The following is a 15,287-nucleotide window of genomic DNA, read 5'->3' as shown; positions in this document are numbered from 1 at the left end:
TCCTATTGTTTGTGTCTCACTCATATAACTATGCACTACATTTAATCAAGTAGAACCAAGCAGCCTTGGGCAAATCACAGGACACATAATCGCTTTCAGGCACATACAGTTCCGGAGCTCTCCTAGACATCCACAATTTTGACTAACAACAGATAACGGTAGAGCATGACGTCGGCAGCCATGGCCTGTCGATAACGGCTGGCTCCACCGCTCCACCCCGCCCGCCCTGCGTTGGTGAGAAGACGTCGGACAAGGAGAGGAGGGGGGCCACCTGTGATGCGCCAGAGATCTACCGACATTTCTTAGCATAATAAAAGCCTTCATTGTGACTTCATATCTATTTCTTCCTTTAAATCTGCATCCTGTCATGGTTCCACAGTTTAGAACAATTCCCTTGTCCAGTGGTGCAATGGCCCCCTCACCCACGACTTCCACTGCCACAGCTAATTGCCTAGGATAGGCAGCAGCCTTGTCTGATGGCTCCCTGGCTACCAGCTTGACTTGTGCTCCTTGTTTAAAACAAAAAGTGCCCCTCCCCCCACCAGCCACAAATTTGGGGGGTGGGGAAGGACAGGGAGGGGGGAGCGGGCCCACTCCCTGAACATTCACAAACAGAATTTTTAAGAAAAAAAAACACTTTCAATAGAAAAGAAAAAACTGAATATATCTCAAAAAATATCTCTCTGTGATCTACTCTCCAACTGCTCTCACCGTTTTTTTTCAGGGTAGCATGGCCGTAAGGTGCCAGGTCAACTGAAAAGATCCTATTTGAAGGCGATGCAGGCCAAACTAGACTCCAGAAAAAAAGTGTCAAACAGCACCCTCTGCTGTCAGGCAAGAGCATCTGCAGGGTCGCTGTTGGCGCATCCAGGCACCTCCAGGACCTGGGGGTCGCTGTGGGTCTCTGATCAGGGTCACGGGAACATTCCTTCTTCAGCACATTCAAACACTTTCTATTGTCTTAGCAAATTGATATAAGGGTGATAACTAACAAAATAATACTTGTATCTACATTTTATTCTAACATTTCCCTCCCGTTTATCACGCTTTTATCTGTTTGCAGTCGCTCCTAGGCTGTCCTCTCGGTTTTTACCTCGCAGGTCATCTTTGTCAGAAAATGTGCTTACACCTAAACGGAAGTGTTCTCGTCATCTGAGTCAAAGTACAAGTCAGAAACAAGTCAGGAGCTTATCTATAATAGCTGTCCTAGTCATCATCACTGTCATCGCTGCCACCTGCCACAAGTAGGGGGTACATTTCATTTACCTTGTTGTCATTGGTGCCATGGCTAAATTCACAGTCCATGTGATTCTAACCTTCAAGATAGGGTTAGGGTATTCCCAGGTGGTCTCCCATCCAAGTACTAACCACGCCCCTGCTTAGCTTCCGAGATCTGACGAGATCGGGCGTTTTCAGGGTAGCATGGCCATAAGCTACCAGGTTAACTGAAAAGATCCTATTTGAAGACGACGCAGGCCAAACTAGACTCCAGCAAAAAGTGTCAAACAGCGCCCTCTGCTGTCAGGCAAGAGCAGAAACCATAAAAAGCTTACAGCACCTGGTATTCCCAGGCGGTCTCCCATCCAAGTACTAACCAGGCCCGCCCCCGCTTAGCGTCTGAGATCGGACGTTTTTTTTTTTAATATTATTATAGAACTTACAACAGTACATCACAGATATGCGTTTTTTTTAATTATTATTTTTTAAAAATCATATATATATATATATATATATATATATATATATATATATATATATATATATATATATATATATATATATGTATATTTGTAATTGTTGTCATTATTATTATCACTATTATTTTGAATAAGTTGAACATTATTTTGCCATTGTCTGCTACTGAGATTAGGCTGCTCCCTTCTGTAAAAGAGTTCTCGAAGCTTTCTTGGTCGGCGGCCCGGCATATCGACATGGCCTTCTTTACATTAGCCTCAAAGTATGTCCATACGGGTATCTTCTTTTTTTCAAACTTTGTGAGGTTCCGTCTCAGCCATATGGCGTACCTCGCATGGCTCAGCATAAAGTTCCATAGGAATGGAATGGCCTTTATTGTCATTATACAAGATGTACAACGAAATTGGAGAGCTTCTCCTTCCAGTGAAGTAGTCAAGTTTAAAGAAACAAAAAACTATATAAAGTAGAGAAAAAAAGACTATTTAACAAGATATATACAAGATATCCAAAATATACACATAGTATTGCACAAGAGCATATGCAGGAGCAGATATATTAATTTTAGTGCAATGATCAATGGGTCATAGTGCAAATAATGTCTGGTGTATACAGATGAGTAAAGTCACATATGAGTGTATTGTAATGGTTGTTAAATAAATAAATATGATTGAGATAGTAACTGAGGCAGTGATGGAAAATATTGCACATTTGTACATTGTATGTCTGAGTTCAGGGTGGTGATGGCTCTTGGGAAGAAGCTGTTTCTCAGTCGGCTTGTTTTTGCCTTGATGCACCTGTAGCGTCTGCCAGAGGGCAGCAGGTCAAACAGCTGAGCACCGGGATGTAAATTGTCCTTGATGATGTTGCGAGCTCTGCTGAGGCACCGGGTGGAGTAGATGTCCGTCAGGGAGGGGAGAGGGCAGCCGATGATGCGCTGCGCTGCCGTGACTGTCCTCTGAAGCCTCCCTCTGTCCGCCTCAGTGCAGCTTCCGTACCAGGTGGAAACGCAGTAGGTCAGCAGGCTCTGGATGGACGAGTGGTAGAAGGCCAGTAGCAGCTCCCTGTTCGGGTTGTTCCTCCTGAGGACTCTCAGGAAGTGTAGACACTGCTGGGCCTTCTTTATGACAGCTGTGATGTTGTCTGTCCAGGAGAGGTCGCCGGAGATCTGGACTCCCAGGAACCTGAATGTGTGGACCCTTTCCACACACTCGCCATTGATGTAGAGGGGGGGGCGGGTCACTTCTGTTCCTTCTGAAGTCCACGATGATCTCCTTTGTTTTGTGCGTGTTCGGGGCTAGGTTGTTGTCGGAGCACCAGGTCGTCAGCCTCTGGACCTCCTCCCTGTAAGCTGCCTCGTCTCCCTGTGAGATCAGTCCGACCACTGTGGTGTCGTCAGCAAACTTGACGATGATGTTGCTCTCATGGGCCGGACTGCAGTCGTGTGTGTAGAGGCAGTACAGGAGGGGGTTCAGCACGCAGCCCTGTGGTGATCCGGTGCTCAGACTGCGGGTGGAGGAAAGGTGGGGGCCGAGTCTCACAGTCTGGGGTCTGTTTGTTAGGAAGTCCTTGATCCATCTGCATGTGAGGGGAGGGAGGCCTAGGGTGTCCAGTTTTGTAGTTAGGATGTCCGGGATGATGGTGTTGAAGGCCGAGCTGTAATCCACAAAGAGCATCCTGGCATAGCTGTGCTGTTGTTCCAGGTGGTTCAGCACCGCGTGCAGGGCTATGGCGATGGCGTCCTCTGTGGATCTGTTCGCCCGGTATGCAAACTGGTGGGGGTCGAGTGGGGGGGGGGACAGCCTTTTATGTGATGGAGGACCAGTCTCTCAAAGCACTTCATGATTATGGGTGTGAGGGCAACAGGGCGATAGTCACTGAGGCTGGATGCGGGTGACTTTTTCGGGATGGGGATGATTGTGGCGGATTTCAGGCAGGTGGGGATGACTGCTTGGGCCAGGGAGAGGTTGAAAATCCTGCAGAAGACTCCGGACAGCTGGTGTGCACATGCTCGGAGAACCTTTCCAAGTACGCTGTCAGGGCCCGGGGCCTTCCTCGGGTCCACTGCTTGGAGCACACGCCTCACGTCATGCTCTCCTACAGTTAATGGGGGGGTCGTCGTGGGGCCGGGAGGGGCTTGGGGCAGGGCTGGAGAAGATGAGTGTGGCTGTGGTGTTTCAAAGCGGGCAAAGAAACTGTTGAGCTCCTCTGCCAGAGACACGCTCAGGTCTCCTGACATCACATCACGTCCTCTGAAGTTAGTGATGCTCTGCAGTCCCTGCCACACCTCTCGTGGTCTATTGCTGGAGAGGTGGGACTCTATCCTCCTGTTGTAGTCCGCTTTGGCTGTTTTTATTCCTCTTCTCAGGTCAGCTCGAGCCGTACTGTACAGAGCTCTGTCGCCTGACCTGAAGGCAGAGTCGCGGGCTTTGGGGAGGGAGCGGACCTGGCTGGTCATCCAGGGTTTCTGGTTTGGAAAAATCCGGATGACTTTGTCCACAGACACAGTTCCCATACAAAACTTGATATAGTCTAGTACTGTCACTGTGTATGTTTCCAGGTCCTGATGTTGAAATAGGTCCCAGTCTGTGTGTTGGAGGCAGTCCTGAAGTTCACTGTGTGCATTTTCCGGCAATGTGGTGATGATCTTTTGGTGGGTCTGGATCTGCGTCTGAGGGGGGTGTATGCAGGAGTGAGCAGCAGGGAGAGATGGTCTGACTGTCCGAGGTGGGGGAGTGGTGTTGCTCTGTAGCCGTGCTTTATGTTTGAGCAAACATGATCAAGAGTGTTTGGTCCTCGCGTTGGACACTTGACATGCTGATGAAACTTCGGGAGTACAGTCTTTAAATTGGCCTTATTAAAGTCCCCGGCTATAATATGAACGCAATCAGGGTGGGCCCGCTGATGGCTAGCGTGCTAGCGTTAGCACCCGGTGGGATGTAAACAGCGGTGACGATCACAACAGTAAGCTCCCTCGGGAGAAAATACGGCCGGCATCTTACGGACATGTACTCAATGTCAGGGGAGCAGTGAGTCTCTATGATCTTGCTGTTGTTGCACCAATCCTCATGCACGTAAATACAGACCCCCCCACCTCTGCTCTTACCGGAGTCCTCTGTTCGATCCCAGCGGTGTAGAGAGCGGCCGGCTAGCTGCACGCTAGCATCGGGGATCGTCGGTTTGAGCCAGGTCTCTGTGATGATTAGAACACAACAGTCACGAATGTAGCGGTTTCCCTCGAGCTGTAACTCCAGGTCGTCCTTTTTGTGGGTAATGGATCTGGCGTTGGTGAGGTACAGGCTGGGCAGGGGTGGCTTATGTGGGTTGTTTCGTAGCCGTAGCAGTAGGCCGGACCTGCGACCCAGCTTCTGCTTGCGCTCCCTCTCTTGTCGCTTATTCTCATCAACGGACTGTATTCCCCACCCGTTACCAGCATGGGGACATTCCAACCCAAGATGACAACATACTAGACCAGGGACACAGCAACTTATGTGGCACAGACCCAGTGTCACACTGCCCTACTTTTAGCCCAGACTGAGAGCCACTTTAGCAGCTGAAATATCTCAGGTAGGAGGGCGTTATACTGAAGATCTAAAGGTCCCTGGTTCAAGCACGGTTTTCAGCATAATCCTGATTTGCATTGTGACTTGGCAAATAGTTTGGAAAAAGGACCTTAACTTAAAAATCCCGCCCATCCAGCCAACCTTGAGTTCACTGAGACATTAAGATGAGCCTGAGGTTGGCTCAGGTGCTTTCTTCACAGCTGGCTTTTAAACCTTTCAAGCCTCATTTCCAATTGTGATTTCTTGTTTTGTTGAAAAAAAGCCCATTATTTCTGGAACATGTTATATGAACTACAATTTTCCCTACAAAGGAGAAGTCAGTTTGGACAATTGTCATTCTGCCCCCACTTTGGACACGTCGTCGTGATTCATTGTTTGGCAACTGCTTTGTGACCTCGCCAGTCCTCTTCACAGACCATTCCCCATTGATCCCCATTCACATGTAAAAGATCCCCGGTTCGAAACTGGGTGGAAACAATGCCGTTCAATTCCTACTTTTACAAAAACATGGGAACAAGGACATGTGCTTGATCTCTGAAGGTGTATACACAAGCATCTGTCCCCAGTTTGGACACACAATCCATATTTCCCAGATGACTGATTGGGTGCATCACTGGCCTGCATGGAGGGGCTGTGGTGTCATTGCGTGTGTGGCAAAGCGAGCGGGGTAGGTAGTTTGCTGACAACGCCACCTGGGGACTTTCACCCCTGGATGTAACAGTGTTTTATGAAATAGCTTGTTACAGGTTCGGAGAGATCGCAGCAGAGAAATGATCACAAACCAGGACTGTATGCATATTAATGATATTTAATGATAAAACACACAGCAGTTCACAACATTTCCCATCATGAGTTATTATGCTAGACACAAGCTGTCACCCCCATGCCCCCACATAACACTCCAATCAACACAGTTCAGATCCAGAATAGCATACCTTACCGTTGACAGAGGGCGGAGAGCCAAAACACCCCGGTAGAGTAATCTGGAAACCGAAAGCTGGACACTCGTGCACAGTTCACAGCAGACTCTAACCGGGATTGAGAAAACAAATGCTTTATAGACTCGCCCGTGCGAAAACAGGTGGCCAGCCTGTCTCCGCAGGAGAGGACTCATCACCTCCGTCCTCTGCCTCAGGCACCTCAATGTCTCACAACATTCTAGTTCGTTTCTCACAACATTCTAGTTCGTTATCAGGATATGGGAATAATATTTATCCCGTTGCCGGAACAAGTTAAAAACAAGTTATATGAGTGTGAAAAGTCAAAAAGTGTGCGAAGCAAGTTATATAGCTGTCAAATAGAAGCGGGCAAAAACAAGTATATGAGTGTAAAAAAAAAGTACAAAACAGGCATTGCATAGCCATGTGGGTCAGCTCAGGACAACACAAATAACAATCTCTTCCTTCATTCCACCCTGTGGCCTGAGCTGAAACCACCACTTAATTGATAAACCGTTCAGGTAGATCATCCTCATTTTCAAACATCCAATTAACATAGGCATCCCCCTGGTGAAACAACATCATGATGTCATGACTCCAGCCTAACATGTGCCCAAAAACAAATTGAGACATAAAAATACGATCGGGAAATGGTAAATGCAGGGGGTCCGAACGCCTTGGCCACCAGGATACATGATGACCCGGAGGGTCAGCTTCCACAACCATCTTTGTTATCTCCCTCCCAAACGGCCCCAAATCATCGTATAGCTCTATTTTCATTATTCAAGAAACTGCGTTATAAAGTCGTCGCGACAAAATAGCTCGGGTGCGTCTAATATACCAAAACATGCAGCAGTTAACTAAAGTCATCAAAGCCAAGCATATGATAAGAACCAATAATGGAGGGGCTAAGTGTTGCCGTGCTGTTATCGACATTCTTGCAAATATATCCCACCAGTGATGAGCCGAAGATTGCTCAATCGTTCTGGCGGCATGTACCACCTCATTCCGGGCGATCATGGTGGACACCTGCAACCTGGACACATCTGCCAAATGAGTTTTCACAAGATGCTTGAGTGTCTCCGAACGGTTCAGTGCGCTGCTGAAGCGTGTCAGATCCACCTGCCAAGGCAGCGATAGGGCTTGCCACTGCACAGCAGACAGTCGGTTGGTCCAACTGAAATTTGTCAATCGAAACGATTGATTGTGCCAGGTAAACAGATGCACGTCCCATAAACATCCGGAAAACGGTGTCGTTGGCAACTGGGGATGTGGATTCACTGTTGCTACACAAATAGAGTGGGGCCCTATCTGGTATAGCAAGTCCTCAGGCTTCTCCACATTCCAGTCACACAGTGCCGTGTCATTCGTAAAACATGGGTCTCGATATATTTGCATTTGTAAGCATACAGTCCCCTTGTCCATTATGTCACAACCTTCCAGATCATAAGTCAGGTTAGTCTGTGGACTAAACCAGTCCCCATGCGTTTTCAAGAAATAATAATGGTTTCCCACTATTAATGGCAAAATCCGATATCTGCATATGGTCATGGGTCGGGTTACGTTTACTTCCAACCACATTCCTTGACAGTGTGTTTCATTGCATTGAGTCAGGCTAGGTTTAAGTTGTAACCATACGCGGTCCGATATGTTCCATAAGTGTCTCCACGGCTGCACTGCTGAGGAGGTCAATGTTCTCAACAAACGTTCCTGCTGAACTTTAGCATTAAGCATTTGCAAGGTACATTTGGTACTATTCAACGCGATCCTAACATTGTGTAAAACTTCTGATGTTGCATCCCACATATCAATGTTCCAACCCAGAAATGCGTCTATGATATGCGCTCCCCCTAACAGTGTATCATACCACGCTCGTTTGTTCCTTCGTGGCTTGCAGGTTGGTATCGATGGTAACCTTATCTCCCAATGAATCTCATTATGTGTCATCTGGTAAGCCATGTGTGTGCATGATGTCGCTATTGGCACTAACGTAGGGTGTGTCACCTGCTGATGTTGTGGTACTACCAAAATGACCCAGATTGTTGACCTGCGTCCCGTGATCTCCGTTGAGTTTGAAATCCAGATGTCAGTGTCGCCTGATGTTACCGTCCATTGCGTCCCATTGGTCGATGAGCATGATACGTCCTCACGAAATGTGAAGGGATTTTCCGTCAGGAAGGGATTTCCCGTTAATCGACAGAGGCTTACTTCAGCTTCAACGGTAACATTGCATCCCGTTCTCAGGATCATGGACCATGCATGTGGTCCTTGGTAGGGGTCGCAATCCATGGTGATGTTTGCAGTCTGGCAGACGGACCACGCAGGGCAGCGGAAGTTATCCTGCGTGCGATTATTGGTGCTGTTCTTCCATCCCACTCGAACCACGCGAGGCAAGCGAGGAGCTCCTTCCACCGGTGTCATCCAAGAGTGTGTGTTCCTCGGGCCGCATGCAGGCAGGACAGCCAGGAGAGTGCCCCAACCAACGACATGGCCATCTCCATGGTACGGTGATCCTCGGGCCCCTTCCGCCGGACGTCCCACCAGCAGCCTCAACATCCACGCTCCGACGCTCGCCACCAGGCTGTGACTGAAAAACAAAACACATGCTCCTCCCAGTCCAATCATGGATATTTTCGGTCCCTTGAATTTAGCAGGATTGCCTGAAATTATCGTGGTCTCCGCCCCTGTATCAACTAAAGCTCTTACTTCCTGATCTGAGCTTTTCCAATGAATAATCATATTTACATGAGGCCTAGGGTCTTCTTGCGACCAGCGGGGTACAAATTTGGCCGCTGCCTCCGGGGCTTGACCCCCATCCTATTCAAACTCAGCTAAGGAGGGGTAAAGACCACCGCCTTCCGAAAGGGGGTTCTTACCCTGTCTCTCCCACATCCCGAGCGAGCCCAGATCTGTCAACAAAGCCAATATCTGACTAAGGGGCTGATCTGTGTTGCCCATCAACACAGTCAGAACAGTGAGTTTATAATGTGAGGGTGCCATTCGAATCATCAAATCCCTCACATTTTTTGGGAGTGTTGAATCATATACATGGTCCAGCTTCCCTATGAACAATGCTTCTCTTACCATAAGGCGAGTGAGGCGCTGCTTTGCTTCCTCCCCACTTACCACAAAAGTTCGTATTTTCACCTCATCACCCCTGAGATTTTTCCTCTGCTTGCAAGTAACATGCCTCGTGCTAGCAACAGCCTTCTCACACATCCGCTGTAAATTAGCTTTTTTGCACTCCAGCAATGTTATTTTAGTTTGTAACATCTGATTCTCCATGTTAACTTTATCAACTTGTCCTCTTAGTTTCAACATTTCATGCTCCAGGCTAGTGTATTTTTCTGTCTGAATTTTCCATGCCTGCGCGCATGCCCACATGCACTTAACAGCTCCTCCAAGCGGAGCTTTGGGTTTCACCACAACCCTAGGAACACCAGCGGTATTTTCTGTCCATGCTTCCGGACCAGAACTCCCCGCTTGCAACAACTTATCAGCTACCGTCTTCCACGGCGCTGCCCCCCACCCCGGAACAACTCTGCTCTCCGCGGCGGGAGTATTTTCCTTTTTCCTAACCATTTCTCTCACTGAGTCTCTCCTTTTCAAAAAGTTACAGGTTCGTGACACCAAAATGTTTTATGAAATAGCTTGTTACAGGTTCGGAGAGATCGCAGCAGAGAAATGATCACAAACCAGGACTGTATGTATATTAATGATATTTAATGATAAAACACACAGCAGTTCACAACATTTCCCATCATAAGTTATTATGCTAGACACAAGCTGTCACCCCCATGCCCCCACATAACACTCCAATCAACACAGTTCAGATCCAGAATAGCATACCTTACCGTTGACAGAGGGCGGAGAGCCAAAACACCCCGGTAGAGTAATCTGGAAACCGAAAGCTGGACACTCGTGCACAGTTCACAGCAGACTCTAACCGGGATTGAGAAAACAAATGCTTTATAGACTCGCCCGTGCGAAAACAGGTGGCCAGCCTGTCTCCGCAGGAGAGGACTCATCACCTCCGTCCTCTGCCTCAGGCACCTCAATGTCTCACAACATTCTAGTTCGTTTCTCACAACATTCTAGTTCGTTATCAGGATATGGGAATAATATTTATCCCGTTGCCGGAACAAGTTAAAAACAAGTTATATGAGTGTGAAAAGTCAAAAAGTGTGCGAAGCAAGTTATATAGCTGTCAAATAGAAGCGGGCAAAAACAAGTATATGAGTGTAAAAAAAAAGTACAAAACATGCATTGCATAGCCATGTGGGTCAGCTCAGGACAACACAAATAACAATCTCTTCCTTCAAACAGGTTTGATCAATCACAAACTCTACATTAATCCCCAAAATCCCACAGAACAAGATCGTGATTTACAATGATAAAAGTAGTTATTTTATTAAACGATTATCTTAAAATGAGTGACAAACCATGAATAATACAAATAAAATGGTGATGGGAGGAGTCAAAAAGAAAAGAGGCCTGGGCTGGGGCTTACCACGACAGCGGTAACATAATGGGAGGGATCCAAACCACACTGCACCCGTGACTCAGTAAACCAAAGGTGGGAAAAAAGGGGACCAACAGGGAAACCGCTGCCGCTCTGGGCCCTCAGCACCTGCCAACGAAAAAGAACATCCTTAAAAGCATAAAAGCAAGGCAACCCTCACACACTTCAGTAATTAAAAGTCAATTTCAAACCAGCTGACGCCGGGGCTTGCCCTAGGGTCATGGTTGGCACTACCTCCCTGGGTCTGTCCTGGGTCGCGGGCACCAACGTGCCCTTGGGGGGGCGTTCACCGGCCTCCAGGCAGTGGGGTCCGCGCTGCTGGTGGCCTGAAGTCTACGGTGGTGGCTTGGGGTTGCTGTGCTTTGGTGGCTGCTGCGGGGACCGGGCTGTGTGTTGGGAGGGGGCCTGATCCTGCTCATGGGGACGGGGGCCTGGGTGGCGTGTGGGGATGGGGGACATGCTCCTTGGAGTGGGGCCTGCTGGGGGGACGGTGCTGTTCTGGGCGTTTGGGTGTCTGCTGCCACTGGTCCTATGCTCTGCTGCATCGCTGTCCCTGTCTTTGCCCATCCCCAGTCTTGCCTTAGGGCTCGTCAGGGATGGTTCTCCGGTACGTGGGTGGAGCGCTGCTGGTTCTGGGGGCGGGGGGGAGGTCGGCCCTCCCGGTGGATGGTGGGGTCCGTCGGTGGCCTTGCGCTGGTCTTAACTCCTCGGCTCTGGTGCTTGGCCTCCCCATGACTTGGAGCTATGGCTCTCCCTCACGGGGGTGAGCTGCCCGGCGGGTGTCGGCCGGCGCGGTGGAGCGCCTTACCACTCGCCTTCACGCCCCCTCCGCTTGCTCATGTGCGGGCCTCCTCCCCTCGCCCGCTCCTTTGTCTGCCACACTGCCGTAGCCTCGATGCCATGGTCGAGGGGAGTCTGGGGGTGCTATCCCTTGGCCGTCCGTACCTCCCTGGGCTCGGGGCCTGGTTGTGGGTCTGGGACCCCTGGGTCCCCCGCCTGTGATGCCCCGGACGCCCAACCCGGGGACGTCCACAGTGTGTGCTTGCGTGTGTCTGAGATTATTTTATGTATTTATTGTTTTAAATAATGTGTATATGGCTATGTAGATATATGGGGGGGCTCTGCGGGGGTCTGGCGCAGGGCGTTCCATCTCTACCGCCCGGTCCTCCATGGGGCAGTGTGCCCGGGCCTCTTCTGTCCTGGCCGGGGCGGTCCTATGTCGGTAGTCAGGCCTGGGGTTACCTGGGGCGGGCCGGGTTCTGCTTCCTGGGGGTGTGTGGGGGGCGGGGGGGCGGCGCCTCCGGCCGTGGATGGGCTCCCTCCCGGTTGGCGGGGGCACCCCTGTGCCCACAGGTGTGTGGCCCTCGATGCCCTTCTGCCCTAGTGGGGTATGGTCTCCCGCTGGTCTCGGGGGTGCGGCTCTCCTCCGGCCTGCTGGCGCCCTGTTGCCGGTTGGGATTGCTCCTCCATGGCCTCTTGCTGGTCTCTTCAGGGAGATGCTTCGGGGGCGGGTCTTGGGGAGTCGGCCCTGGCTTTGCCCACACCCACGGGGCCGGAGGATCTCTGGCGGTGGGGGCTTGACCTGGCTGCGCGGGGCGGGGTTTGCTGGGTGGCAGAAGGCAGTCTCTCTCCTTTTGTCATTCTCAGTGACAATTACACATTCACACACTCGCATTCACATACACAAGCACGCTTACGCACACATATATGAATATATACACAGAAGTACACACCTCCATATGGACACTCACAGCACATGGGTGCTTCTCTACACAATCTACCATCTTATCCCTGATGTCTATATGCTATTGGTATGCTATTATTACAGTAAAAATGATGTCAAGCAGTGAGATTTTAATTACTGTAACTGTATGGCTGTAATTGTGTTTACTATCATGGGTCATGTCTTCATTGTTACTATTGCTACTGGTAAGTTGGACTGTTTCACTTCACTGATATCATCTCTATTGTGACCCTTAGCCATCATTGACATTTAACTGTTCTGTTTGTCACTGTTGTTGTTATGGGAATTCTTGTTGCTGCTGTTTTTGTCTCTCTCTCTACTGCCCCCCCCCCACCCCACCCCACCTTCTCTTCTTCTTTTCTGTGTTTCTTCTTGCTCCGGTCCGGTCGCTCCAAATGCGCATAAAAAAAAACATCAAATAACGGCAAATAAAATTTCATGGTACAGGAAAGTTGGAGCCAACACCTTTCCTGACACAGAGCAAATCTGTTTAGCATGTAAGGGCATTTAGATCAACAATACTATCTGCCCCAATGGCTGGACGGGACAAAAAAAAAAAAAAAGTCCATTTCAAGAGGGGCTCTGTCAAAGAGGGATTCAGGTAACCCTCTATGGGCTCACACTGACACTGTTGTCCAGGCTGTATTGCCACTGCTTCAGCCGCGGTGGGTGGGGATGACTGGAGGAGGAAGAAGAAGTGGAATGAAAGAGGCAGGTCCCGGAATTGACACCTCCAAGATCGAATGAGGTCTTAAACTGCCCACATGGACAAGCCAAATATCAGCAAAGGTTGAGCCAGTCACCTGAAGGTTAGATTTTTGATCTGAGTGTCCCGGATTCAAGTCCCTGTTCAGGTGACCAGTGACAGGGTCTCAGGTCCACTTGCAAATGCCTCCTTTTTGCCCTCAAAATACAAGGGCAACAGGACAATCCCTTGGTTCCACCAAGACTTGAACTTAGACCACTGGATTCAAAGTCCGGGGTGCTAACCATTACACCACGGAACCTGCAAGGGTACAGACAGCGCCGGGCCCTGAAGTACATCCTGTCAGATTACATTAGCGTTGATATAACTTCACTGATGGTGGTGTTCTGGGAATTGTGTAGAAAAGTAATTCAGGGGCAGGGAGGGCTTGTCCGAGAATTGAACTCGGGACCTCTTGCACCCTAAGCAAGAATCATACCACTAGACCAACAAGCCCCTGCTTGGGTAAATACTTACCTTTCCCCGGTCAGTTGGCGGCCATGATGCGGGTGTTTTCTCAGTTGACTGGGTTGTGCGCTGTTGGTTATGGGGACCGGGGGGGTTATGAGGGGCGGGGTGTTGTGGACGAGGGCTTTTTTGTTCCTTCACGGTCCGCATTCTCTGCACTCGTGATGTAAAATTTTGGGTAGAGGATAATAGGGTCTACTGCCACCTTTGATCTGCTCCTTGCAGTCTTGGTGACCAAGAGGTTAGTTGCCGCTCTGCTTTGACGTGCTGTTTTCTTTACCTTTCCCCGGTCTTTCGGCAGTCTTGTCGAGGGTGTTTCACAGGTGGGTGGGGTGATGTTGGTTATGGAGACCAGTGGGTTGTCGCCGTGGGCTTTTGTTGTTCCTGGAGCACATAAAGATGGATGGTCAGTATGGGGGTTGAACCCGTGACCTTGGCGTTATTAGCACCACGCTCTGACCAACTGAGCTAACCAACCACAGGACACCTTTGCATCAAATGTTTCCAGCTCAAATCAACTAACTCATCCTTAACAGACCGCATTCTCTGTGCTCGTGGTCGAAATTTTGGTTCTCAGACAATGGGGTCATCTGCCCCCATTGATCATGCAGTCACGGTGGGCGAGAGGTTTGCCGCTGCTCTGCTTTGCCATGCTGTTTTCTTTACCTTTCCCCGGTCGGTTGGCAGCCTTGATGGGGGTGTTTCGCAGTTGACTGGGTTGTGCGCTGTTGGTTATGGGGCCTGGGGGGGTTTGGGCTTTTGTCGCCGCCATGCTGTTTTCCTTGTGGTGGTGTACTGTTAGTTGTTGTCAACGGGGGCTTTTGTTGTCTCTTCACGGTCCGCATTCTCTGTACTCGTGGTCTGAAGAGGATAATGGGGTGCACTGCCCCCATTGATCTGCTCCTTGAGTCTTGGTGACCAGGAGGTTTTTTGCCGCTCTGCTTTGACATGCTGTTTTCTTTACCTTTCCCCGGCCTTGTCGAGGGTGGGTGGTGTGATGTCGGTTATGGGGGCCGGTAAGTTGCCGCCCTGGGCTTTTGTGTTTTCCTGGAGCACATAAAGAAGAGTGGCTAGTACGGGGGTTGAACCCGTGACCTTGGCGTTATTAGCACCACGCTCTGACCAACTGAGCTAACCGGCCACTGGACACCATTGCAATATTTTATGTTTTTTTTAATTTTATGTACCCCGAAGCAGACTCAATCGCTACGCTGGGGTCTGAGAGCGATAAGTGGGTACCTGGTGGACACCTTGTTTGTGCTCTTGACAGGTATTTCGGGACAGTTTAACAATTGGCTTTTGATGGTGGAACAAGCTAAAACAAGGAAAACAGATTGTTTAGCGTGCCTGGGAGTGGGCCCCTTATTGCAAATAGTTCCCGCTGTGATTTCCGCCGAGTGTCCCTGATGAATACATCCACTGCTCCAGAAGCAGCCTCGGCTAATTGTCGGCCATTCGCCATAGAGCACCCCGAGGTTACAGAGGTCAAAGGTAAGCCCATATTCAGCAGCACAGTGGCGGAAGGTAAATTTATGTGCATTACCGTTTCCACAGGTTCCCATTGGTACAACCCGGCATTAATATCTCTTGGTGTAATTCTACCTTAGAGATGGAT

General features: G+C 49.6%; 4 non-coding genes across 4 annotated transcripts; all 4 read right to left on the bottom strand.

Moving 5' to 3' along the window:
* Positions 1-13,394: 13,394 nt before the first annotated feature.
* Positions 13,395-13,466, bottom strand: trnaq-uug (transfer RNA glutamine (anticodon UUG)). The gene has a single exon. It is a non-coding gene; the product is annotated as a tRNA-Gln (tRNA).
* Positions 13,467-13,588: 122 nt separating this feature from the next.
* trnap-agg (transfer RNA proline (anticodon AGG)) lies at positions 13,589-13,660 on the bottom strand. Its single transcript has one exon. It is a non-coding gene; the product is annotated as a tRNA-Pro (tRNA).
* Positions 13,661-14,076: 416 nt separating this feature from the next.
* On the bottom strand, positions 14,077-14,150 carry trnai-aau (transfer RNA isoleucine (anticodon AAU)). Its single transcript has one exon. It is a non-coding gene; the product is annotated as a tRNA-Ile (tRNA).
* A 589-nt stretch (positions 14,151-14,739) lies between these two features.
* On the bottom strand, positions 14,740-14,813 carry trnai-aau (transfer RNA isoleucine (anticodon AAU)). Its single transcript has one exon. It is a non-coding gene; the product is annotated as a tRNA-Ile (tRNA).
* Positions 14,814-15,287: the final 474 nt, after the last annotated feature.

Source organism: Doryrhamphus excisus, chromosome 5 (assembly GCF_030265055.1).
Source record: "Doryrhamphus excisus isolate RoL2022-K1 chromosome 5, RoL_Dexc_1.0, whole genome shotgun sequence".
NCBI classification, from domain to species: Eukaryota; Metazoa; Chordata; class Actinopteri; order Syngnathiformes; family Syngnathidae; genus Doryrhamphus; species Doryrhamphus excisus.
This window is presented reverse-complemented; position numbering and strand designations above follow the sequence as displayed.